A 26,900-nucleotide genomic window follows, 5' to 3' on the forward strand; every position below is an offset into this window, starting at 1 on the left:
TGAAATACTTACTCAAGCTCTGTATCAACCTCACTGAAACTACTGCCAAAGGTTTGCTTGCTATGGCTGCTCATCTTGCAATAGACTGTATCAACACATGCTTTCTAAAGCGTATTGAATAGCTACAGGAAAATAAGCTTCAACTGCTGACAATCAAGTGCCAAAGTAAAGTTATGATCTCAGCATGAAACCTACCACTTGCCCATCTCTTTGGACACACATCTCAGGAACCAATACCTTAGTTACACGTTCAGTGGTATGCTGGAACTGGAATTAGGCACTGAGACTCTCAGTTAAAAAATGCTGATTTTCCATTTTATTGGAAAATAAACTTCTCCGTCATACTTCCCCTTCTTTGTCCACAGAAAACAAATATGAACAAAGCATACATGTAACTTTCACAATGTTGCTCCAGACAGCTGACATTTTCTTAGCCTTGTCTTCCATTTGCTTTCAAAACCTAGTGTGTATTGGTTACATTTTTCCTAAGCTAGCTGTTAAAAAACCAAACAAACATACAAAGTCCTTACTGCCAAACTAACCAATGGATTGTGAGAGAAATCTAGGGATTTCAGATGACTAAAATTTTTCAGATTATCTTATAAATGAGCAATTTTCTTACATGTTTTCCAGAAAGGTGCAAGGATTGAGCATCACCTACAGCAGAGCAAAAGGGCAGGCAGGGTAGGGGCCTGCCTGGGAAGGGAATCTTATGAGAAGACATAACCTCAGCATATTTATAAAAAAGGCGGGTAATAGCTTCTATACATTTTAATACTTAATATGGTTAATGCAAAATACAGAATGAAGCTATTCTTAAGTATCTCATTTTTAGTACTAAACAAAAATAGGAAATGGGTTTCTTGTTGCTACTTCAGGGGGGTTTCTTGATAGTTTGGTTTTGGGTTTTTTACGGTAGAACTAGTAATAGCAACTATTTGGTAATGATTGCAAAAGGATGCTAGAAAGAAGTATGACATCTTTCAAATATCATTTAATATCAAGCCTGCAGCTGCTCAAAATCCTGCATACTCACTGTCCAGGAAAAAATAACCTCTGTGCTTCCAACTTTTCCCTGAAAACAAGTATTTTCAGCAGGTGCATGTTACACAAATTAAATCACTATCGTCTTGTCTATGGGGAGAACACACCTGACCTGTGTACCTACCATCTTCCTTAGGACAGAAGCTATGGAACAAAAAAACCTCAGTTTCTAAATATATGAGGGTTTTGACCACAACCAACCTTTTAGATTTGTCTTATGAACCTGCAATAATCAAGGGCTTTTTTGGTTTTGTTTGTTTGTTTGAGTTTTTTTTTGTTGTTTAATTTAAAGGTAATCTATGAAAGAGAAAATGGGTTGTGCGGTCTCTGGTAACACTGGGTCTATCTCTGCTCAAATCTATGACATTATTTCTGTAGAAATAATTACAAAGGAAAGGTACTTAATATAGTGCAGGAGCCACCCCAAGTAAGATCTATCCAGAACGCAAGAAACAAAGTATGTATTTCAAAATTGGGAGCTCCTACTCTGTCTCTCTCTGTATCCATCACTACCTATACTCCTACCATGATTTAACTCAACATATAACATCTTTTCTGAAACATTTATAAGCCTTAATGGGCTTTGTTTCCATATCTAGGAATGCTATTCCCAAGAACCTTGGGGTGTTTGAGCATTACATCCATTTTAAAAACCTTAGGTTTTCAGGGATCAGATTATAAAAAACACTTTGTATTTCATGTTACTCAAAGTTCAAGAAACAATGAAACAGAACATATTTAAACACTGAACTATGTCAATGGCACATCTAAATCAAGTTAGCTCTTATTGGGACTCTGGCAGTGACTCTATCAGCTTGTGTGGAATAATGGACTACAAAACCGGAATTGTGCAATAGCTTTTTGCTGGGTCAGTGACTGGAACTGGTGTACTGCAAGAACTGATGAGTGCCAGAGATGATTCAAAGTAGGAGGATATAGCAGTGGAAGGGAAGAAAAGAGAAAGAAGAGCATTAAGGAAAGATGAAAATGAAGACAAGGCACCCCCGTATGTCATCTATCTATTAATTAATCAGAAGCATATTAAGAAAACACATAATTTCAGAGACTGTCTCTCTCTTGCAGTACTTCTGTGTATACACATACATCTGAACGAGTCACACGTTCTGATTTTGTAAAGGTTTACATCCCCTGAGCACGCAAATAAGCCACTGAAGGGCAAGATGACAAGAGACTCAGCCAGCCAGCAAACTACAGCCGTTCCAGCGCACAGCACTTGAAAAACAGCCGGCGTGTTCCTGCGGTGCGGCGGCTGCGGTTTGTGCCGGTGGCCCCGGGCCAAGGGGACCGTGCCCGCGGCAGCGCGCTGGGCCCGCCAAGCCTCCCACCGGCGCCTGCGGGGAGCAGGGGGCGGCGGGGCTGAAGCCCCGAGTCGGGTGCTCTTCTGACATAAACCACCGTGAAGCCATTTTCTCCTGAACGTATGAATCCATCAAGGGAGAAGTGACACCGGTTCGCACTCGGCCGCACTACAGCGGCGCTTGTCTCTCGGGCCTGCGGCGAGCGGGAGCGCGGAGGCAGTCGTGTCACCGGCAGCTCCCCCTGACAGCGAGGGCGGTGTTAGGGGCTGCCCCCCGCCGCGGGGCAACCGGCCGTGCCTGGCCCGCCGGCACCGCACGGCCACCGTACGGCCCGCCGGCACCGCCGCTCACACGGCGTAAGGCCGGCCGCCACCCTGGGCAGGCCTCCCGGCCCCGCTGCTCTGCGGCCAACCGGGACCCGCCAGGGCGGGGCCGGGGCCCGCCACCGCCGGCTGCGGCTGTCGCCACCGCTGGGCTGTCGCTAGGGCTGCCGCTTTCTGCGCCGCCGCTACCTTCGCCCCGCTGCGGGAGCGGAGCGGGGCAGCTGCCCGGGGCCTGCGCCGAGTGCGCGGGGGCGGGAGAAGCGCCGCCGGGCCCGGAGTCGTGCGGGGGAGCGCAGCGGCCGCAGCCGCCGGGGCGGGACAGCGGGCGGACGGTTGAAGTCCCGAGCGCCTCAGCGAGAGCAGGGCCTGCGGCGGCGGAGCCGCAGCACTGGTGCTGCCCGTAAGAACAGAGCGGCGGGGCGCGGGGGCCGAGCCGCCACCCCGGGGAGCGGTCACGGGAGGGGAGGGGCAGGGAGGGTGGCTCAGGCCGCCTGTAGGTGTCCCGGCGCGGCCCGCCCCGCTGTGGCGGCCCGCGGGTGCCCCGCTCGCAGCGGAGGGGACCGGGTGGCCCCTACAGGGCCCTGCCGGCCTGGACTGCTCGTCAGCCTGAGGGGGCCGTGCCGCCTGCCGGGGCGTGGAGTGGCCGCGGGCGCCTGCTCCGTCACCGTGGGCGCGCTGGCGTTAGGCGAGCTCATTTGCCGCCCTCTGTGATCTATTAACTTGAAGTATTTTAGTTGTTGGTTATGTAAAAGTACATTCTGGGAAAGTGCATAGACAGTGAAATGCATTTTAACTTGCTGGGCTTCCTTAATGTGTTTACTTGGCGTAGGCAGGTTCTGAGCTGTGGCTGTTTATGGGCTGTGAGCAGGACCGGGCCCTTTTACCGCCTGTCGCTTTGCAACAGCGCGGTCACACTCGGGTGTGACACAGTGCGCCGCAGGGTCCTCCGAACGGGGCTTACACATGGGTGTAACACAGTGCTCCGCAGGGTCCTCTGAACTGTCACCACGGGCTGTACTAAGGAAGAGGAGCATGTGACCATCTTTAGCCACAAAAATGTCTTGTCTTTTTACCTGCCTGTACTGCCTTTGTAAAAAATGGATATGAAGACAAGCTCTATAGTGTTGATTATCTACCTGGTTTTATTTCTGTTCATATCTCTAATAAATACATACTTGATAAGAGGTATGGTGACCAGGCAGGAACTGGCAGAACATAACAGCAGCAATCGCGTCCTTGTGCGAGTTTTCAGGGTTTGTACTTGTGATGATAACTTTTAGTAAACTAATGTAATTAATGTAAAACATTTCTGAATTCTGATGAAGCATGAAAAACTAGTAAATCTGTTACCTTCATATTCATTACTAATCTGCTTTTTACAATCTCTTCTTCAGATGGCAGCAGATAACATGTCATCCCTGTAGTGTACTGGAACTGTTGGAGTTGCCTTACCTTTAATCTCATTGCAGGTACTGGATGACATACCATTTTGTTTGTAATAAATCTTTGTATGTCAGATCATTATTATTTGTGTATTTCCAGCGTATATCTGTGATAAAATCCCCATGTTTTTCATTCACAGTTAGAAGGCCAACCTTTTCTTTGTTTGGGTACTCACCATTAAACTTCCTTGGGCACACATGGTGACTGTCACTTCTTGCATTTCTGTTTTTTTTAAGCTGTTGCTCTAGATTGCTGGTTCCCTGGAGCCAAATAAGGGACTTCTAATGACCTCAGTAAATTTCTGGGTAAGTGTTCATTTATGAAATGTGTATATATATAAATATGGTACAAATATGGGCCAACTCCCTAACCTTAAGAGACTTCCATAGGATGTTTGACAGAGAACTGCAACATTGTTGTCATGTACTTGAAACTAGTGAATCTAGAACCTTTGGAAGTAACTGGTTTCCAGAAGAGGGTAGTGTTTTATCAGAAATTCCATTGCTTCACTGCAGAATGCAGCTCAGCTGGGCATGCAGCTGACTCCCAGGGGAATCCCTGCAAGTTTCATGGAATTCTGCTGATTCTACTTCCCCTTTAGCCAGGGGTTTGGACTACTTAGCATTCCGTATTTCTTAGCATTCCCTGTCCCTACTTAATATTCCTTTCATAACTGGTTAGTTGAAGTACTCAGGTAAAGGAGCTACTTTGGAATGTTTGCCAGCTATGTGTGGCTCAGAGTAGAAATCTGGGATGTATAGCTTTTTTGCCAATGTGATACCTTCAAGTAGTTTGAGAGTTATTCTTAAATCAGTATTTGATTATGTTATCATCTTTCATTCAATCAAAGTTTTTTCACTACAACCCATCACAACAGGTTTGGTCCTTATACATTCAGAGAAGCCGGAATGATAACGTGCTTTCAAAGTAATACTCCCATCAATTTTTGTACTCCAGTCAAAATATGTTATCTTCAACCTGATTTTTAAGCAATCTAAACATATTCATCTTCACATTGACTACAAATTCAGTTCTTCTCAGAAGGGTGTATTATCTTGTAAGATTATCTTGTAAGATCCTTAGCATTTTCTTTCATGACAGATTCAGTTCACTGTGTAAGTTTCTTTAAGGAAATCAGTTTTGTTAGTTTGGACTTTCATCTCTAACTTCAAGACAGCAAAAAGTTTCAGGGTTTTGCAACCATCTGAATAGACATTGTTCTTAAGTCTAACAGCTTAGTAGGTTTGTAGCTTAGCTAGTAGATTTTTAGTTCTGGGTCACATAAATCCATGAGATTATGTGAAGTTTGGCATTGAAACGTGTGTGCTTCCAAGAGACATGATGAGTTCATCCAATAGCTCACCACTACCGAAACTCTCCTTGTCATCCCCATTGCTGATCATACAATTCTTTCTTCTCATTTGTGCAAGCTGTGGCACTGGCTAAATCTTTTTCTGAACAAATTCTACTCCTTAGGACTATCTGCTTCCTCTTTTCCCTATGCAGAAATGGCCTGAGAGAACTGTAAGTATATGTCTGCACCATTCTGTCAGATTTTAGAAAGAATATCTGAGATTTGGAAGACTGGTGCAAAGAGTGGAGAATTACTTGTTTTCGTATTCGCCACTCCCAGAGTAGTTCCGCACCTCATGCACTTACAGATGTGTTTTTCTTCTTGCACATTCCAAAAACCTCTGCTTTGCTAAATAATCCATTAATGTCAATAGGAGAGCAGTACTGCTTACCAGCTGGTGACTAATTTGCCTCTGTAAAATGAGCTCCTAATAGATCTTCCAAAGGACAGAAAAAAATACCTAATCTATGAAAATCTTCTTGGTAGGCATAGCACTGAAGATACCAGATGGGTAGGAGTTGCATTTATTATTTACTTGTTTCTATAAATGTCAGTAATTGCTTCATTAATGTATTTTCAGAATAAGTATGGAGGTAAAAAAAAGTATCTGTTTTTTTAAATTCAGATCAATCCATTATGGTGAAGTTAAAAGAAACAGCTGAGCCAATCTAGTAACCGCAGCTTCTGGAAAGGGATGTCCTTGTTCCTTGTGCTGCTTCCAGCTACACAGTTCCATCTACTCCTTTTTACCAGCTTTACTGTTTGCTGGAGCTTTCTGTGATTGATCCAACTTCTTAATGTAGCACAAGGCTGTCTACCCAGCTAGAGCCAGGGTAACTCAAGTACCATTGAGTGTACAGCAGGAGCAAGACAGCCATTCACCAGTGGTAAGACTTTAGATCTGCTGACTTTGCCTTATATGAGTTCAGTCTGATTTCTAGGATCTAGGATTTTCCTAGACCACTGTGGCTGTGCAAAGGCATATGACAAGATCATTTTAGTATGTAGCCACATAAATCTTTGTCCTGGGTTCAGTTGCTTGCGATAAGGACTGTATTCTCAGTGCACTATTTTGCAAACAAATAGATGGAGAAGTGTGTGGGTAGGTGTGGTTCTGTCGTATTTCCCACATCATGATACAAAAAGTCTCTTTTTTGACTCACGGTTCCTCATTAGGTCCCTGCTGAGTGATGTTCTGGGACAAAATACAGCCTTAATCTTATACCTGCATGGGTAACTCCTGGCTTTACCAGCATAGTAAATAATGATTGATGTTAGAAGGAAGTAGAACCCATAAAGTGGTTTGGATTGATCTGGGATTAGGGTATACTGAATAATACTGATTTACTTTTGTATTTTTAATAGAAAATACAGTGTTGTATAATTTTATTGTGGACAAATTCTGTAGCATGTTTCTAATTTTATTAGTCTTTGAAAAATACTAGGTTATTTTAATTTATGTCAAAATATTTATGCCCAAGAGGAAATGATTTTAATTATAACTATTTGCAGATAAGATGTTGTAATGTGATATTCTGATAGGTGTAAGAAAACGCCTCCCATTCTGATATATTAACATATAAAAAAAGGCATCCCTTTTTCCTCAAAGGAGGTAAAACCCCAGTGGTAAGAAAAAGAGTAGGATAAGTCTGGGTTAGAATTCTTTCTTCCAGCACTGCATCAAGAAACAAAATCTTGGGGCTACAGTGTTAAGGAATTTAGAGCAAAAGAGCAAGTGGAGTTCCGCAAAAGAAACAGTCTGTAGCTCTAAATGTTGTCAAAATTCATTTTTAAAAGCCAAATGTTTGGATTTTTTTTTTAAAAAGGGTGATCAAGATACTAGAAGTAAAGTTTATTCATATTGGCCAGAACAGGGGAAACTGGAAAATAAAGTCCAAAATCAAGGCAAAGACATCTATAGAAGAATTGTTGACAGCAAAGGCGAGAAAGTTTAAACTCTCTCATCTGTGCTGTTGGTGTTACTTTTTGTGCAGTCTGTGGAACTAGCTGGAAGCATCTTCCCTTCAGCCCTTCAGTTATGGTGTTTGAAGCATTCCAAGACATGGCTGAATTTCCAGACAGATGAAACAGAAATAACAGAAGTGATACTAAGCATGGATTAAACATACTTGCTCTTGATATGACGTTCATGTACTGTATCTCATTTCTTTCTGGATCCTGGTGGCTCTTGGATCTCATCTGGGTAAGTGAACTGTTAGGTGTTAACTTTATTAATTCAAATACACATTCTTATGACACTGAAAGGTGAAAGGTGTACCATATAAAATACGAAAATATGAACCATAATGAAATATAAATATACCACTTTGCTATCTGTAGTTTTTCTAGTTATCATTTTGGAGTTCTGTCATCAATCACTTAATACTATGCTCCAATGACTGTCATCATTACCATGTTTTTCTATCCTTGACCTTTTATTGATTTGATTTGCTTTAATTCATCAGCAAGAACTAAATGTTTTATAAGTGTTCAATTTTGTAGATGAAGCAGATGAGTTCTTTTGGAATACTAACCTATTCCAAAAAGCCAGCTGCTGAAATACAGCATCTTCTCCAGTTGATACTCATGGTAGACCATCCTCTGTGTCATATGTACTGTCCCTGTGTATTTACATTGTATAGAAAATCAAGAAATACACACATGTCCCACTTGCATTCATTCCAGTGGAAAAATTAAAAACTGCTAACCACTGTATATTTCAGGAATGCATCCTCAGCAGATAGCAGGGTATGACATAATTACTTTTTTTTGTGATCTGGGTATGTTTCTTTTTCAATTAGTAATTAAAGCATGAGTTTTGAAAGGCTGTTTTAATTGACTCTGATATGCTTCTTTACATGTGTGTTGTTATGAAATCTAAGAATGTTTAAGCTCTATGGCAGTTCAAAATATATGTACACTAAGACAGAAAGATATATTTAAGATTTTTTAAGAAAACTGATATAACAGATGTGAATCAAGTGTAATACTGTTGCTTTTGGCCACAGTACATTTTTAGTCTCTAGTTCTGTGATTTTATGAGAATTTTTTAGCTGAAACTGAGATTAAGAACTATTTCCATCAGGCACATGATACATTTCTCAACCTGGAGGAAGGATAATCTTCAGTTTTTTTAATCATTTAAGTATGCTGGGAGCAGTTGCCTCCATGAGAACACTTTACATTCAGAGAAGGTACAGTGCTGTAATCTGTAATTCATGTGTATATGAATGCATTTTAATTCAGTGCTGGGGGACTTTATGCTTGATACTTAATAGTGAGACAGTGTGCTCCAGACTTCACTGTTCAAGCTAGGCTGAGAGAGAGCGTAACAACCGTTCAAGACTAAGGAGACTGTTGTGTTTAAGCATGGGTGATATTGCTCTTGATACATGTTTAAGCAATATATATCCATTCCAGTCCAAATTGTTATATGAGTGACTGCAATCATCACTAGAACAAAAGATTCCCAAACCATACTTGATGATGCACCCACAAATCTTGCTCTATCAAGAACTTGTACACCACTAGACAATCCAGCAGTGATCATATCATGGTAACTATAGTTTCTAAGGCTGCTCTTACTAATGTAACAAAGTGACTATAACACAGGTGAGCATTTGGGACTCCAAAAAACCATGACTACTTTTTCTTTCATTTTCAAAACCTTACAGAAAGGAAGAAGCAGCTCAATGCCTGTCTTTAGTTGTCTGTGTCAGTATGACAAAGAATCAGTTTAGAATTTCAGACCTCATTGTTACAATCAACTAAAGTACCTCCGTTGGTGTTTCCTTCTTCAGCATCTGTTCATTTTTCTCTAAAAGGAAGTCCCTGAAATGGTGGCTGCAAGACATTCTGTGAAGGTGAAGCTGTGAAATACTGGTAAGGTAGTGTGAATACTGACAGCTATGAATCTCGTCAAGGGACATTGTGGTCTGATTTTTGTTGTTCTTTTGGAACAGATTCCTCATGCATGCTGAAATTTTGCTGTGCATGTCCTTATGCAAATTCTGCAAGGAACAGGCAGCATTCTATATCCCCTCTATTATATGGAGTACTTGGTGGAAAAAATAGTTTGCTCTTCAGTGCACAGATTACAACCAGTTGCATAGAATGATTTTAATGCATAATGGATTGCTTCATATGGAGAGCAAGTCCTTAATTTCTATTAATATATATATAAATATAATGAAATATGTTAATATTTGCAATATCTCATTGATTTTTGGGTTTGACCATTGGATATTGGCCTCGTTGGGTCACTATCTTGAACTTTAGTACCAAACTTCTACTCAGGCCCTAGAGTAGGTGTCAAAAATTACCTCTGTGGAGCTGGCCAAGGTCCAGATGTACTCCTGACAAGGGAGCAACTCAGTGTTACTTTTGGAAACAAAACCACCAACCTTATTTGCAGTTTTCTCTGTCCAAGGACTTTCTGGATGTATTATTCTTTTTATACAGATGTCTGTTAAGTCTAACATACAGTCTTTAATCTTCTCTCACAGTGGTTTCTTACGTTTTTTAATTAAAACAGACAACTGAACTGTAAGTAGAAAATGACATTTATCTTTTAGACTGACTTTTATAAAGGGTTTTTGTGGAAACAGATCATAAATCTCAAGTTTTACAGTTGGCAGAGCTGATCAAATGCTTTCTTACTGCTGAAGGTAGCATGTCTTAGAGATATTTTTTTTGTCCTGCTTTACTCTGTCCTCCCTTGTTCCAGGTCACATGCTACTGTCCCTTTCTTTGTGCCAGTCTGGTGCTTGTCAGACTCCTGTGAGCCGTTCCAACTCACTAGCAAGGCAGAAAACTGATACATGTTTAAGCAACATATGTCCATTCCAGTCCAAATTGTTATGTGAGTGACTGCGATCATTACTAGAACAAAAGATTCCCAAACCTTTCCTGCCAAGCTAGATTTCTGTTAATTTACTCAGTTAAAGACACTCGCGGAAAGGTCCAAAATCCACCAGATGGAAGATGTGGAACGTGCTGGAGATAGGAAGATGAACGGGTTGTAGGCAGAAAGGAGCAGAAACTCACTTTCTGGGAGCAGTGCACATCAGTTTACCGTATACTGAGGCATCTCAAAAATGGATCTTCAAATCTACACTCTCTCTAGTCTGTGAAGACAGACCTCTCCACAAGATAATTCATCTTGTAAGGCAGATATCTAAGACAAATTGTAGGAATAACCTTTTTAATTACTTTGTCTCCATGGCTTACAAGGGGATCTCGTAGGTGAATAGAGGATTCACGTTATCTATAAAACTAAGAGAGATTAATTTTAGTTTCCTGGCTTTCAACAAATCTTAGAGTAGGACTTGAGGCAGCATTTTCTTTCACAATGTATTTTAGGGGAGGCTAAGAGTGCACACACTTTCAGTTACCACAGCTTAGCTGGTGAGTAGTCACTGGCTATGATCTGGTGCCTTGGGAGCCTGAGGTCACTAGTCCATACCCTCAGCCTCTGCTGATGCTGTAGGCTGCACTGGCGGGAAGACCAGCCTCTGAGGGTGGCTGCTGTAAATTTCTTGTTCGTTACTATTGCCCCTGGGAACGAGTTTCAATGCAAGTAGTGTACGACACAAACCAGAACTGTATTATGTTAAAAGACATTTGCAACAGGTGCTGGTGTTGTAAAGAGCTGTCACAGGTCAAGTGGAAGAGTAGAGACAACAGGCAGCACAGTAGCAGTCAGCACAGCTGTGTGGTGCAGACTGTGGGCATGGAATTGATGACAATTACTTGGTATCTTAGAAGCAAGCTTTCAGAACAGTTCTGTAATGGAGCTAAACAAAATTTGTTTTGTTTATGCTTCCTTACTTGTAATCTATCTATAACTAGGCTAACAGCCCCTGATAATCTTCTTGTAACAGTTTTTATGTGTGATAAAATACTGAGCATTTATTTCCAGAAAGGATATTGTACTCCAGATCCCTTGCTGGCCGTATAATGTAATTTCTGTATTTTAATTATTTCTCCAATAGATGGCAGTAGCTGCTTATTGCCTGATAAATTAAAACCATTCATAGTATGCTATATACACATAAAGCAGTAAAACCCAATTATATTCATATATAGGTACTTAACATATAACTGACACATATTTATATATGTTAAAAGTGTGTCACTGGTTTTCCATATTTGAAAATGAAATGCTTTCTGAATATTTTCCTTTTGAGTCTGTTGGTTTGCTCAGAATTACATGGTAGTCTTCTGTAGGCTTTCTGTTCATCCATGTTGCCTTTTCTGTCCTGGAGGCATGACAGAGAGGTTGTTACTGTGCTGTTTAAATGTTGATCTGAAGACTTTTACATGGTCGTGCCTAATTCTTTAGGAATTCACAAACCAGAGCTCTTGTTGCTTCATCTACCATATATGATGTTTTCTGCAGTCATATACTGAGAAGCTTGGAGTGGAGTCTTCTTCCACCAGAATGATCTGCACTACTTTAACTGTTCTGCAGTTATATAAACAACCACCATTATGCAGATGAAGGAATACATGAGATGAATTCTGGTTTTACTAAATACCTTATCAGTAGATTTTGGATGATAATTACCACGGTCTGCTATGGCTATGAAGAGTTTGATGTTATCTTGCTAACTAGGCTATGGCAGTCTCAGTAACACAAATATGAGTATGTCAGACCCATTGGATCTCATAAACCTTGACAGAGACATGGAGAACTAGAAGACCCTGAAAAACATTGAAGAATCAGTCTGAACCACAAGCAGAGGACAAAACCCATGCATGGGGTCAAATCCAGTAAGGAGAAGTTGTTACGGTGGAATATAACTTCAGCGTAGGTGGGTAGGGAGGTTTAAATAATTTAATGGCACTAACACATTTTTCCAGCCTTTCTTTGTTTCATGGGTTAAAGTGCCCTTCCTACCACCTTGCCTGCACCCTGACTGATGCTTGGCTGTCCTGCACACCACCTGTTACCACTTCCCTATTTCTGTAAGAACATACAAACAGAAACAGTGTCCCGATCATGGTGCTTCATCTCTTCACTTCTCCTTAGTTGACATTTAATTCCCTGAAAAAAGTGATATCCAGGTGACTGTTTTAAAGAAAGATGTAGAGGAGAGACAGTCAGTAAGTGATACCTTGGAGAGGGTGAAAGAGCACACATAACTTACAGCTTTTCACTAACGTGCTGTCATTATGTGGCTTTACAATATTCACAAGAACAGCCAGTTTGTCAGTGCTCATTCATTTCTCCAGGTTGGCAGAGCAACCAGTTTTCACTGTGATGCTTCATATCACACCTGGGGAGTAGCAATGCACATGAGGAAGCTAACTTTTTTTGCTTTTTGCTTTATAGCTCTAATGCCATGAAAAAGCTTGCTTTTCTCCTGCTCCCTTGTATAGGATGCTCTCTTGCTCTCCTGAGCTTCTGTGAACCATCAGTCAGCAATCAAAAGGAATATGTGTTTTTTTTCCTCTGGAATCTCTGCCTGCCCTTCAGTCTTCTAGACATGCCACTGTGTTAAGCCTTAGTCTTTTCTATATATCTCATTACCGTAGGTGGACTTTCCATATGCGGACCAAACAATGACATACCGTGGAGAAACATTTTTTCTCTGTTTATGAACCTTGGTGTATAGGGTAAAAAAACCCAACCATTTGTACAATCAATAGCTGCCTTTGGTTTGGAGAATGCCAGCTACGTAAAACCATTTGTAGCAATCAATACAGATAAAAGATACAGCTTGGGTTGTTGCAGTATTCTTGGATAGAGTAACATGTCTCATTATGACAGCCCTAATGTTTGAGCTACTTGTGTGCCAAATTAATTAGTAATCACCAGGGTGGTAAAATAACTACTTTCACATGTTTTCTGTCTTGAGGTCGTTCTTTTGTATGGGAGGTAATATCCGCAGCTACAGGATAGACCAGGCAGGGAGTTCTAAGAAAGTGGGTTTGAGATCCTACCATTCTGCTGCCATGTCATGCTTGTCTTTTGTCCCACTAGTGAGCAGTATTTGATTGAGCCCAGAGCCTTAAACTGGGTACCTTATCAAAACAGGCCTATGGAATGCAGAAGAGCTCCTATGCAAGATGCCCAAGGTGCCAAAATGGCTTGCTGTGACCCTGCTCCACTACAACCCCGTCAGTGCTAGGTGCAGTGCATCTTGCCCATCTGGATGAATATTGCACTGTTAAAGACCTGTTTCCAGTGAACACTGTACCTTTCAAGTCATTGCAGGATTAAACCTATGACATGTGCTTGGCTTCTGGAGTCTGTTCACACAGCAACTGGGTGTGCCTGACCTTTCTGACACTGATACTGTCAAGTTTCTGGAACACAAGGAGAACATAAACTTCGGTAGGCACTGAGAAGTCATCCACTGCCACAACAGACTGACCTTTCCTAGTCTATGTGCTTATCACATGTGCCTGCATATCTTGATTCCTGGCAGGAATATTTAGAATATACGTAAACTTTGCTGGAGTGCACTGCTTGTCCTGGAGAGGATAGTGTTTAGTGTTTAGATAGTGTCTAGGTGTATGAACCTGTGCCTTTGGTGTGTATCACTTAGCTGCTGAGATAAACAAGTAGGTTACTACTCCCAAGCAGGAGTAGTTGGCTCCTTGGAGCTAGCTAGCTCCTGTTCCTACTTGCAGCCTCTAAAATACATTTACAGAGCTGTTTGTATGAACACCCCCTAGTCTTTTTTGGTCAAAATGAGCTGACTAAGAAGCATCTTATCATTCATACTTATTATCTTGATCCCATCTGATCTTGTTTGACCATGAGCTTTACACTCAATATGGAGAGTATGAAAAAATACACTGCTCCAGGGAAGACAGAGTTCCTTATATTCCATAGATTGGCTGCGTGATAAACATTACTTGGTTTGAATTAGAATTAAAAATCCTGCCTTAGTGCGAGAATGCTATAAATGCAAAGATGCCATAAAAGCATTTGCTTATATAGTAATTTGAAGAATTCATTCTGGTTCTTTTTCTTTGCCTTTAAAAAAATCAGTCTATGGCAGTTTCATGCTCTAAGCATTTTTATGTTATAAAAAGATGGGTTATTTATGTCATCCTGTGTATCCAACTACCCCCAAAGTGTGGAAACTCAATGAACAGGCTCTAGCAGCAAAAATCTTTACCAAGTTTTTCAGAGCCTTCCTCTAATATTTTTTTCACATGAGAAAAGGACATAGGCATACCAGCATGCCATGGGACATAACTAACAAATAATTATAGACTGTGAGCAATTGGAAGGCAGTCAAGGATACCGTGCTGTGTCTACATTCCCAATATTGTCTCCTGCTCCCTGCTATAGCATTTTTCCAGCAGATAGAAGCAATCAGTATCGGACATCATGTATGTGTAGATTGTGTCATTTGCAGTCTGCTATCCAGATACTGCCACATAGTTCTTTAAAAATATCTTCAGGCACATTCAGGCCACTGTGAGAAGTAGTTAAGGTATTGTTCCTCCCTCACTGTCAGGATCTCTGGAGGTGCTTGTGGTTGGGACAAGAAACTGATAATTTCTATGCCAGAGCAGCTGTCTTGTTCCTATAGTCTTTGCAGGTGGAACCGGAGCCTATCTAATCCCGTTTTTTTCTTGAGCACAGAGAATTCACTTGGGACGACTCATAGATCAGCACTGGCTTCCAGGCCTGCTCTGTTCGGCTTGCATGCAGAGTCAGCAGGCAGTGTGCACCTGAAAACAGCTTGGCTGACAACAGTTGGGCACTTAATAAATTGACAGGTGGGATGAAGAAACTTTTGCCTCAGTAAAGCAAGGTATTTCACTAACTAGCTAATATAACTGTGAGGGCATGGCCTTTTGTCAGCAAAGAAACAACTGAGACAGCTTTTGGGCAAATGCTGATGGCTGAAAAGATTTGACAGGTATGAGAGCAAGTCACTAACTTGTATCCTTTCAGGAAGAAGGAAAATTCCTGCTTTCTTGTTTCACCAATAGAATAAAAGAAAAGAATGTGGAAATAGTTGAGTAATTCACTTAGTTTGTGAAATCAAAACTCAGCCAAATACTTCTGCTTGGTCAATAAACTAGTGCTTTTCTTTAATTGTAGGTCTGACATATTCACAACAGTGCAACACAGATTGGAACTACATTTGAGTTTGAAGATTTAGTCTCTACATCTGTATGTGAACATGAAATGTAAGATTTAAAATTTTATTTAATTATAAGCAAGATCATAATTCCAAAAACTGTACAAGCTTAACAGGACTGACCAAACCTGGTATCAGGTATTTTTCATGAGAACTTTTGAGATTTTGATCTTGATTTTTCCATCCTTCAACAAGAAACAAAGCCCTTTGAGCGGTTGTTTGGGTTTTTTTTGAAAAAATTGTCTGCTTTTGAATCAGAACTTTTTGGTACTCCCTAAGCAGAAAAGATCCAGCAGCCCAGACATCTCTCCAAGGAGAAACTTGGGGTCCTAATGGAAACATTTCACCCATCATGGGACTTGGTGAATCACAGTGCTGGGAATTTGTCAGTCAGCTGGAGCTGGAAGGCATGAGATTGGGGGAGTGAGAAACTAGTAAGTTTGGTATAAATATATAAACTATCTTTGCTAAATAAGGTTCTTCCCTACTATGCTGTCTTCTTACAAAATCACATATTTCAGGAAGTTGTGATTTCCATATACTAAAAGGCCTCCTAAAATAGAAAAACTAGTTCCATTTTAAACACGTGTGTTTAACTAGCTTAAAAAATAATGCATTCTAAAGCATTCTCATGAACTACATTTCATCGTTGCTAAGTTTGCACAGATGAGTTTCTGCTGACCTGCAGTCTTTTCTGAGGGTCTCAGTGCAAGCTGTGTGAATTGTTACAGGGTACAGTCTTGAGACAACAGCATATGTTGATTACAACATTAAAATGGGTATGTTCTTACATTCTAGTATAAGGAATATAATTTGCTGATGTCTAGTAAGACAGCTGGTAGCACACTCAGTGATTCAGACAGTAAAACCAAGACTGTCCCTGCTGCAGAGTTTCATAGTTACAAAAAGAAAATACATAAATACCAGTAACAGGAAACTGCTGTTGTGCAAACGCTGTTATATCCTCTGCAGTAATTAAGAAGTAGGAAATACTTATGGTTTTACTCACATGTGCACATACAGACACAGACAGATCCCCTTGTATGAGAGTTTAAATTCTTGCGGTTTTGGCTCAATTTGATTCAGTTACAAGCTTTGAATACCCCACCTAACTTGCGGGAAATCCTTTCTCTGTGTTCACAGACCTTTTTTTGTGTGTGTTTACTTCTTGCAAACTGAGAACAATGGTGGCTTTTTTTTAATGCTTTTTATCTTTTGGAATTGCTAGAGGTCCCACAGTTCTGCTGTCACTAGGTCACTTAACAGACAGTTTAGCTTTTCCCTGGTGTGTCCTGTAGGAGAGTAACTCTGCTTTGATACCTAAATCCAGGCTTCAAAGCCATCTAGTTTTTAAAGCTGGCTGAAGTGTTGCATCTCTTTAGAAAAGGTAAAAAACAATTTGCTTTTGTAGACACAGCTTTTCAGCTGATACAACTCTACCAAAACACTTTAGCTGACTTTCCCAAGGTGGAGGGTAATGGCAGAAGGATGTGGTTTCAGCCCTTCCACCTGGTCATGTGGTGTCCTGTCACATGTCCTGCATTAAGTTAAATGAAGGGGATATGCTTCTGGAGAGGCAGCACATCACTGCAGGACCACAGGCACACCCCATTAGAGCCATCCCTCCTTAGGGCCTGGAGCTTCATCAGCTGGGACAGAGAGCAGGGCTGGCCCAGTTTCAGCTCAGTTTTTGAGATAGTTAGTTTAGGCAATCCACTCTATCTCATTGTATCTTGATTTTCAAACTATAATGATTAAGACCACTTTTCACAGTATGTTAAGAAATTCCATGTAAGATCTAAGTAAGAGTATTGCTCAGGTCTAAGTGTCCTCTTCCGATCTGGCAATCACAGATGCCCTTTATCCCAGGGACCGTGTCGTTTATGTTAAATAAAATACAGGCATAGGCAGAGACAGAAACACATCACTTGGACACTTAGATTGTTTATAGATCACACACATATATATTTTTTCATTTTTATTTTTAGTTGGATTGTAAATTCTGATGTATTATAATGTGAATTCGGCCAAAAGTTGATACGTGATGTGTACAGATGAATGGATAAATGCTTCTATTCGGAAGAGCTTAAAATTGATAGAACAACATTTACAAGTCATGATATATGTATAACCTTGCATGAAAGAATTTGGGTTTTTTAGTTGTTTTTTTTAAATTATTTATTGCTAGTCATGTTGTACGTATAGTGCTAGAACCTAGCTTATGAAATGGAACTTTAAATTCTTTTTTTTTCAGGTATTGATGAGTAGTACCATGCAATTTGTCCAGGAAAATGAAAGACTATCTAAACCATTAGTTCTTCACAAGAAGGTAACTCATGTACTTTCTAGCAAAATCCAGAGAAACAGCTGGACAGCTAACACATGATGTCTTCTGCTTGTAGTTCAGGTTAATTATGAGAGACAAGCATCTTCTGAGAGATTGTTATATAAAATATAACACAATATATTTTACATAATATACAGTATTTTTACCGTATAAGAATAACTTACTAAATGCTGCAAGTGGGTTTCTGAAATATGATGTGCTACCTACCTGAGTTATGTCTTTGCTTGTGTGGTAGTGGCTGGGGAACTTTTTCCTTCATTGAAGCTTTTCCCTTTAGACATAATATTATGGTGGTTTGAGTATGACTTAACTGACTTTGAATCTGGTCTGTTATTCGTGCCAGGTTACTTTTCCTTGTTTGTAGCATTTCATGAGTGTGCTTTGTAGACTCAAAATCTAGGTCTTGTGTGGTTTTGCGTAAATGTACTCTGCTGGTGTTTCTGTTGTCTGTTCAAATCTTCATTACCAAGCCTGTGGCAACACCAAATGGTAGTGACAAGATGTAATCCTGTATAAACCTAGTGATTCCACATGGAAATATTCTTTTATCTGGAGGTTAAAACCCTACAGGTCACTTCACACATCTGAACATAAAGATATTGATGGCCAAACTGGAATTCCATGGAGCTGAAGGTCCGCACTGCAGGTCTTTGCAGGGTAATGCCTTCTGAAAAGAAACAAAACCAGCGCTGGGTTAGTTGACTGTTCTGTGCGTACGACTGTGAATGTTAGTGTGAATACCTGCTAATATACAGTACATTTAATATGCAGTAAAAAGGAAGTTTTCAGCTTTCTTTGAGCTTTGCATGCTGCACATGATGCTTTTGCATCATGCAGCTGAAGGCTCTTTGTGCAACAGGGATTATCAAGATTTCTCTCCAGTCACACTTGGTGAAATATCCTTTGCTAGATATTCTGTCAAAGGTCCCAAGTTTCTTTCAGCAAGCAGTGGGCCCCTTTTTCAGCTTTTACTCAGCAGTGCTGTCAGTTTTAATGGTAGGGAGGCTGCTTTAAAATCACTGTTCTGACTTGAGTTTCTCCTTTTGCTTCTCTGTTTATCAGTTTCTTGATTACAGTCTGTATTTCTTGTTTCCATTGGACTGATGGTTCATGTATTTCACAAAAATCATGTGCCGAGTTAGTGGTCTGTGAGAATTCCTTTGAAATGCTGTGCCCATCCACTTACCTATTTTATCTCAATTATGAATAAGTTGATGCTGACTGGATAGTTGGATTTTCCCAACGTATGAGCAGCCAGACCTCTCTCACATCTAATAAGTCCCTGACTCCTTCAAGACTATTTGAAGTGTTTGGGTTATACAGCTTAAAATGGCAAGCAGAGATGAACTTGCAACATGATGCTTTCCATGGCATGCTTAATGAATGACTCATTGCTTCAGATAGACTCACCCAGATAATGGTGCAGTACAATGGAATCTTACTTTGACAGAAGCATATCCTTCTGTCCAAAGCCTGAAACTTCGGATCTGCCTCCATCACAGAGTGCAGCTTCACATAGCAAAGGTGGAGCTAGTTCTGCTTAAGCTGGTATGTCTACAGTGGGCAGCTAGGTGCCATACAGAGATAGTAGCCTTGACCGACATCAGTGCACACTCCACTTTCAATAACGTATCCTGCTTCCCAGTAAAAATAATTATACAGCAACAGAGCTATCCACTGAGGCAGCCACAATGCTGACCTCTTAGCTAGTTATTTTTGAATTAGCATAAGCATCTTGGTGGGTCTGTGCTCTGTGCTGCATAGAGGTATTCTATACTGCAGTGCTGATAGGTCGTATTATGTTTTGTTGAGCATGTGTAGCAGAGAGTGTATCTTTCCTGACTAATCTAACTCGTTCCATAATTTCAGACTTGAATTTAAGTGTTTCCTGGAATGCATCTGAAAAGAAAAATGCTGCTTTAATTCATTACTGATAAATTAGTAATTATTCTTCTTTCCCACAAACAACATTGAGTCAGCTATCACAGCCCTGGAAAGGGCAGAGCCCACCTTAGTTTTATTAAGGGTGCAACCTGCTATCTCCTCATGTTCAGCACAGGTCTGTTCTCTGCTCTTTGCCCTGAAAACAGTACAGTAGTTGTGCTATACTCAGACTATATATAGCACTTAAGAGATACCAAGGGTTGACCTTGACCTCAAGCCTTTACAGGTACTTAAGCTTTAAGGAGTCACCTGATGGATGGTAACAGAGGTGTTTCAGCCCATATGCTTCTTTCTGAAAATTTTATCAATGCTTGAGGAGACACACTTACTGAATATCTTTCTGTCGTATTTTATGTGCATTTCTTTAAAAAGCCAATGGAGACAATGGGTGCTCTGATGATTATGTTTAACTGTGTTTCTCTATATTGAATATTTATTGTGATAGTGATTGCCCATTAACAAAAAAACCTCTTCCCTCTGATTTTCCCCATCTAAGCTCTTTATAATGAGCACAAATAATTGCAAGATTTTCCATATTTTAGGAAAAAATTACCAATAGTATCCTGTATTACCTGAAGCACATTACAAAATAAACTGCCAAAGATTGACTTGCCTGCTACAGGCGTTTGTTGTAAAAGAAAACTAAGCAAAGTTTATGCTATTCCAAGTCCACACAAGATTTTTTAATGCAAAAATTATTAATAACACAGTGCTTATTACTCCAATAATGAGTTTTTCTTACAATAATAAGTTCAGTGAGAATAAGCTTTTATGGAGAGTGTATGTGGAACTTGGTGTTATATTGGAGCTGAGACCTCTATCTGCTGGCTTGCAATGGTGCAGTTCCCTCTCCCCAGCTTTTGGTAGTGCTCCTTTAATCACATGATAAGCTGGCCTGATTCACTAACCAAGCAAAAATATATGTGTGTTTAGCTTAAGTAAGCTCACAGTGCAAGCAGACAAGTGCCAGAGTTAGCGGAATCTGAAAACAGTGTTTGATTAGAAAAGGAAGATCGAGGAAAGAGCAAGTGGATTCTTTCCTTTTGAGCAATGAAAAATTATTAGTCTCACTGCAATATGAAACCATATTTAGTTGCAGACTGTACAGTGACTGTTCTGCAGAGACAAGGATGATATCAATAAAAGAGCATGTTCTAATGCACATTTCTCATTTCTTGTGTGCTTGAGAATTTTTAAAATACTGTCATTTGCAGAATCATTAGTAAGAACAGGCAGTTTGAATGTAGCTCTTCTGGAAGAAAGTTACATGTAACTTGAAGTATTTTGTTTAAAATCATCTACATCTAATATATACAGTAATGCAAGTATTACATTCACTAACACCAATTGCTAGTGAAAAAAGCTACAAATTAAATGCCTTATTAGACTACATATTGCTGAACTCTGTTTCTAAAGAAACCTGAAATAAGTGTCAAAATTGTTAGACAGTTTTGAGATGACAAATTCTTTGCTCTCAAACAATTTCAGTTCAAAATTAGTCAGGCTAGTACAGAATGTGCTTGAATATGCTAAACAGTAAATACAGCTTCTCAAAGAAGTGGAATATCTGCTGAAGTTCCATTTCAAAAAGGATCTTCAGAACTTTTTTTTTTTATTTATTTTGTTTTCACAAATCATTTACAGGTCTGAAGTAGAGTAGCATGTAGACCTTTCTTTGAGTACCCCTACCACTGCCAGCAGAATAATGATCAGAAGATTCTGTTTAAGATGAGTGTGACTGTTCACTCAACTCCAGCTCAGATTTTGGCTAAGCCAACTCTCTCTAAGGCCTGACATATGCTGAGAACAGCACCGTTAGCTCAAAGCAAGGGCAGCACATTGGCAGGGTATGGTGGCCAGAAATGGCTAAAGATCATTATGCAGCCAGTATTACCTACAGCTTGCAGTCTCCTGCAGCCATAATCCTTGCAGTAGCAATTGTCTGGCAGTTTCTTAAGAATCTGCTAAATATGGATGAAATACATCAGACTTCCCAGCTGGAAGGTATAGATGCATCAGCTTACCCAAAAAGTTTTTGAAGTGGATCCAACAGCTGCTGGACTCCGAGGCTTTCATACGTGCTTGTGGGATACAGGGGATGCCCAGACTGTGACAGAGGAGAAAGGATGAGCGCTCTTCCCATCAGCTGGGTAACAGTTTTTTTCATAGGTTCATGAGTTATGTGTTATGAGCTGCAAGTTATGAATTAAAGAACTTGAGTTAGAAACCTCATTAAGTGATGAATTAGTGAATTCATATATTAGACTAGTCTGTACAAAAGGGATTGAGCCCTTGTTTATCATGTTTGCTAGTTTTCTTTCCTAATGAGCTCATAAAATAACATTTAATTTACAGAGTACATTTGAGAGATCTAAACAGACATTGACAGATGAGCCAAGAACACTAGGACATTTGGCCTCTCTGTAGAAAAATCACTAGCAAATGGGGAAGAGGTGACAGATGTTACAAAGGGATGTGCTGAAATGGGCTGGAAAGATCTGTTTGAGCCTGACCAAGTCCCACTGTGTGCTGGTGTGATAATTGTGTCCTGATAGGATAGATAGCCAGACAGGACTATATAGAGCACTGCTGTTTCCGTCAGTGGAATTACAGGTCAAATTCTCAAGCTTCTAGGTTAATCACTTTAGGGACAACACGCCTGGAAATGCAGAAATAGAAATTTAGGAAAGATTTTTTTAAAGTCATCTTATCTTTGAAACACTCAGATGTTAGAGGCACACCTTCTCCTAGTCTGATTTCACTTTCTGTGTGAGCCCAGATTCTCAGTATCTTAGATTAGGCAGAGCTCTCTTGCCTGCAAAGCACTGCTTCCTTTATTACCTCTTTAATTTGCCATCCCATTGCTTCTCAAGCATAGTCCTTCATGGAGACATCAAGCTTCCTTGCCGCATGACAACTGTTAATAATACAGCACGTTATTGTTGCAGACAACCTAATACTGAACTGATGTTCAGCATAAAAATGCAAACTGGTGTTTATAATTTCATTTATTTTTTTTTCTCCCTCTGTCCTAACCTTTTGCATCAAAACAATTTTTCTTTCCCAAAGCACTAAATTCTTTCAATTCAGAATAGTCAATGTTGAATTTTATTTGTTATTCAAAAGCATGTACTTCAGGTATCTAAACTCAAAAAACCCCCCACAAATAGAGTGATTATTGCCTGACAATACATTTTTCCATATACACCTCTATAAGACAGAAACATTAAAGCAGTATAGTAAATAGGTTGGATTTTGATGTCTGCTCATCTCAAGATGGCCAATCAATAAAGGAAATGCTGTCTTTTTGGAGTTTGAACAGTAATCTGATGATATACCTAATGGAAGAATCAAGTTTTTAAGTTTACCAGTCCATTGTGTGCTATCAGATCAGGCGAAGTTTAATATACGAACGACTTCCTGTCATGCACCAGGTCTGGTATGGAAGAGAATTTAATGGAAGAATACCCTACTCATCCAAGTGTGCCTTTTTACCTGAAGGGAATTTGAAACCAAAATACAGACTGTTTTGCACTTTTTCTAGTCAGTGATGTGAACATTATTAAGATATTGCAAGCAAGTCCAGAGGAGGCCACGAGGATGATCAGAGGTCTGGAGCCCTCTCCTACAGGGACAGGCTGAGGGAGTTGGGGCTGTTTCAGCCTGGAGAAGAGATGGCTCCGGGGAGACCTAAAAGCATCTTCCAATACCTAAAAGGGCTGACAAGAAAGCTAGCGAGGGCCTTTTTACAATGGCATGTAGTGATAGGACAGGGGGGTGATGGTTTTAAACTAAGAGAGGGTAGATGTAGATCTGATATTAGGAAGAAATTCTTCACTGTGAGGGCAGTTAGGCACCAGCACCGGCTGCCCGGAGCAGCTGTGGGTGCCCCATCCCTGGCAGTGTCCAAGGCCAGGCTGGGCGGGGCTGGGAGCAGCTGGGTCTGGAAGAAAGTGTCCCCATGGCAGGGGTTGGAACCAGATGGTCTTTAATGTCTTTTCCAACCCAAACCATTCTAGGATTCTATATTGCACATGAGTAACAATAGTAATGTATTAAGTACATTTTGCATTTAGAAAGGGGCCATGTCCCTGTGTTTTACTTCAGAAATTCAGAAGTCTCAGAACTGGTTCGAGTGAAGGTGCGCTTGTCAAGAATGGTCCTACCCCAGGAATGCCCAGGCTTGGAAGTTCTCCCACTTCAGCTGAGTTGGTAAACTCTTGAAAATAAGTAACAAAAGGTGTCCTTCCTCAATTTTTATCAATAGAGAGCAACAGTCTACAGAAAAACAGAGTAAGAATCGAAAGGTTCTAGATTACCTAATCATAAAGCCTGTCCTCACCTATTGGCTACTGTTCACTTTCTTAACTATTGCAGTGCCATAATTGTACTCGCTATCCAATTGTCAGGAAGTCTGTATGGCAGATAAGGCAGCAGTTTCAATCAGTCTAAAATATCTTTCATATCGGTACAAATACATACATACATACACACACACGCATATATATAAAACCAGCTTTTCTTCATACCAGGTAGTTCCCTTGAAGGAAATTAAATTATAATATCAGACCATGTATTTTTCCATGTAATTTTAAGGCAAAGCCTTAACACATCCAGCCATGTTGTACTTTAGATATCATGCCCATGCTTTGTTATTTAGCTCATCAGCTATTTTCAAGCACTCAAAGGACTGTGTAAGATAAGAAAAAGAACAAAAAGAATCAGTAAAAAGAACAAGGAAGGCTTAAAGCCTTATATACAATTGTAATAATGAGTCAACATCTTGCTTTTTGAAGGGAGGTAAACCTAGGTGGGACAAGATCAGTATTCAGAAATTTCAGAAACTAGTTGGGGTTTAAATATGTTCCTTAAATATAACCTGTGCTGGGAGCAAGCCTAGAAGCAATGAGGATTTTGGATTCCATTTTATTTGGGCCAGTTTTTCCCCAGGAACACATTCTGCAAGTCTGTAAAGGAGCTGAGATTAGAATTAGTATAAAGGGCAGTTCAGGAGTGTGAGAAAGTTTAAAACTAGTGGCAGATGTTGAGTTCCACAAAACTTGCTGTAATAGGAACAAGCCAGAGAAACCAGTTCTTTAGCTTAGTTTGACCCTGTCAATCAGCAAAAAGGTAATAGAGATGGAGCCTAAAGTCAGCTGTTTCTTCAAGGAAATAGGAAAGAGTTGTTTACTTGTAAGGCTTATTGCCCTAAAACTTTATCCAGTCTGGTCCAGGAGCACAGTGTAGAAATCATAGTTCTGCTTTCACTCCTTCAAATAGGTCTAACCCTTTTCCTTGAAGATAGCAATGCACATGGACTATTGCAAATAAAAAAATACTATGAAGGCAAAGTATTTCAAGTTTAATAGAAAGAGAACGTGAAGCACATACACTGTCTTTTTGGTAAAACTGAAGCAATTTTTTCTTCATTGCACTCTTTGTCCAAGAGAATTTTTATGTGTTGGTTACTTTCAAAGTGAAAACCAAGCAAGGAAGCAAACAAGCAAAAACTACAGGGAAAGCAAATTGCTAGTTGCTATGTCTGGCTGAGTTTGGAAGAAATCTTAGGTTTAGGATTAAAAGTATTTCATATGTTCTAGTGGAGTCAGCAAACTTAATTTTTCAACAATTAGCTTTTCCTAGGGTTTTACAAACTATTGTAACTCTTTTATATACATAATTAAAATAAAGTTTAGCATATGAAGTCTTGCTTTTAAGGTTATTTGTATGAAATAATTAAAACGAGCAGAATATGTATGCTTTTCTTGTCTTCAGACCTTGTTTGTTCACCCTTTTCCAATCACTAAATACTGCCTTCCATTCCTTTGCCTACTATTAGGTAAAAAATTAATTAGAAAGAAGCAGTAAATCTAATTCACATATAAAAGATGAACTAAGCACCAAAAGGAAAGTTCTAGGTCTCGTGGAGGCAAGAATTTCTACATAAATTCAGTTTTGAATTGTGAATTGGAGATTCAGTTCTCCAGTGACGGATCTGGACGATGCACTTACAGAAGGGGTTGAGGAAGAAAGACCCTCTCATACACACTTGCTTTCCTTTCTCTGTGCAGGCTACCTACCTCATCAACATCCACAACCATCTCAGAGCATGAAGGCAGGCAGAAAACGTGGAGGAGAACCAGTCTAAGCCTTACATCAGACATGCCCCAGATGATGGCCAATGATGCCGATTGAGCAGTAAATTATTATCGCCTTGAAGCAATGAGGAAACAACGGGTATGTTTTGGCCCCGAGGTGTGTCTCTGGGACATAGTGCCTCCTCTGTCTCCCACTCCCACAATGGACATTAAACACCAACCTTTGCTTAGGGCTGTGCCCTAAGGCACAGTCTACCTTTCGGAAGCAGATTCAGGCTTCTATTTCTGGCCTTAACTGTATGCCACCAGCCAAGACACTGCGTGCAGGAGAGCGTGTCACGGGGACTCTGTCCTCAGCTGTTGTGGTGCTAGGCAAGGGCTGGCCAGTGTGCAGACAGTCCTGAATCAGTTTTGCAGCATTGTACTTGGTTGTGGGTGAAACACTGAGTCTTCTGGGGCTCTAGTTTTGTAAAGATGCAGACATTCATTTTCACTGTGTATTTTTGTTGCTGATGTTGCTTTCCCAGGGGCAGGCTGATCTTCGAATCTCGAAAGGGCAGATAACCAGTGCATAACAACAGTGAGTGAAATGAGCTGCAGAAAACCTTCTGTTTATAAGACTTACTTGTTAAGGGATTGTACATTCATTAAAGCATTCATGACCTAGGCAATGGTCTTTTGACCCTGGTCTGCTTCCTGTGTGTATGTGGTTGTGGAGGCTAAAGGTATTTTTGTTCTAGACGTTTCCAGTGTTCTCTCAGATTTGAACCTGGCTGCTAATATGTGTGTAGTGGTATACCTCAGGGCCATTATACAGTGCTGTTACTTACTACATCACATATGTGGGAAATGCTTCTAGGAGCGTTTGATTGACTCTATATGTGGCCAAATAAAGCTCTAAAATAATGTGACTATA

The 26,900-nt window shown here is 40.3% G+C and overlaps 1 long non-coding RNA gene across 33 annotated transcripts; it reads left to right on the forward strand.

Annotated features, from left to right (window-relative positions):
• Nucleotides 1-2,823: 2,823 nt before the first annotated feature.
• On the forward strand, nucleotides 2,824-26,900 carry LOC106112128 (uncharacterized). Of its 33 annotated transcripts, XR_008746555.1 has the most exons (9): nucleotides 2,824-3,086; nucleotides 4,081-4,155; nucleotides 4,366-4,434; nucleotides 7,478-7,686; nucleotides 9,284-15,644; nucleotides 15,878-16,029; nucleotides 17,850-17,924; nucleotides 23,994-24,098; nucleotides 25,958-26,900. It is a non-coding gene; the product is annotated as an uncharacterized LOC106112128 (long non-coding RNA). The 33 variants fall into 33 exon arrangements; XR_008746544.1 differs by lacking the exons at nucleotides 15,878-16,029; nucleotides 17,850-17,924; nucleotides 23,994-24,098 and adding an exon at nucleotides 8,569-8,677 and having other exon boundaries at nucleotides 2,825-3,086; nucleotides 9,284-9,365; nucleotides 9,989-15,644; XR_008746558.1 differs by lacking the exon at nucleotides 23,994-24,098 and having other exon boundaries at nucleotides 2,825-3,086.

The sequence above is a fragment of the Falco peregrinus genome, chromosome 3, assembly GCF_023634155.1.
Source record: "Falco peregrinus isolate bFalPer1 chromosome 3, bFalPer1.pri, whole genome shotgun sequence".
NCBI lineage: Eukaryota > Metazoa > Chordata > Aves > Falconiformes > Falconidae > Falco > Falco peregrinus.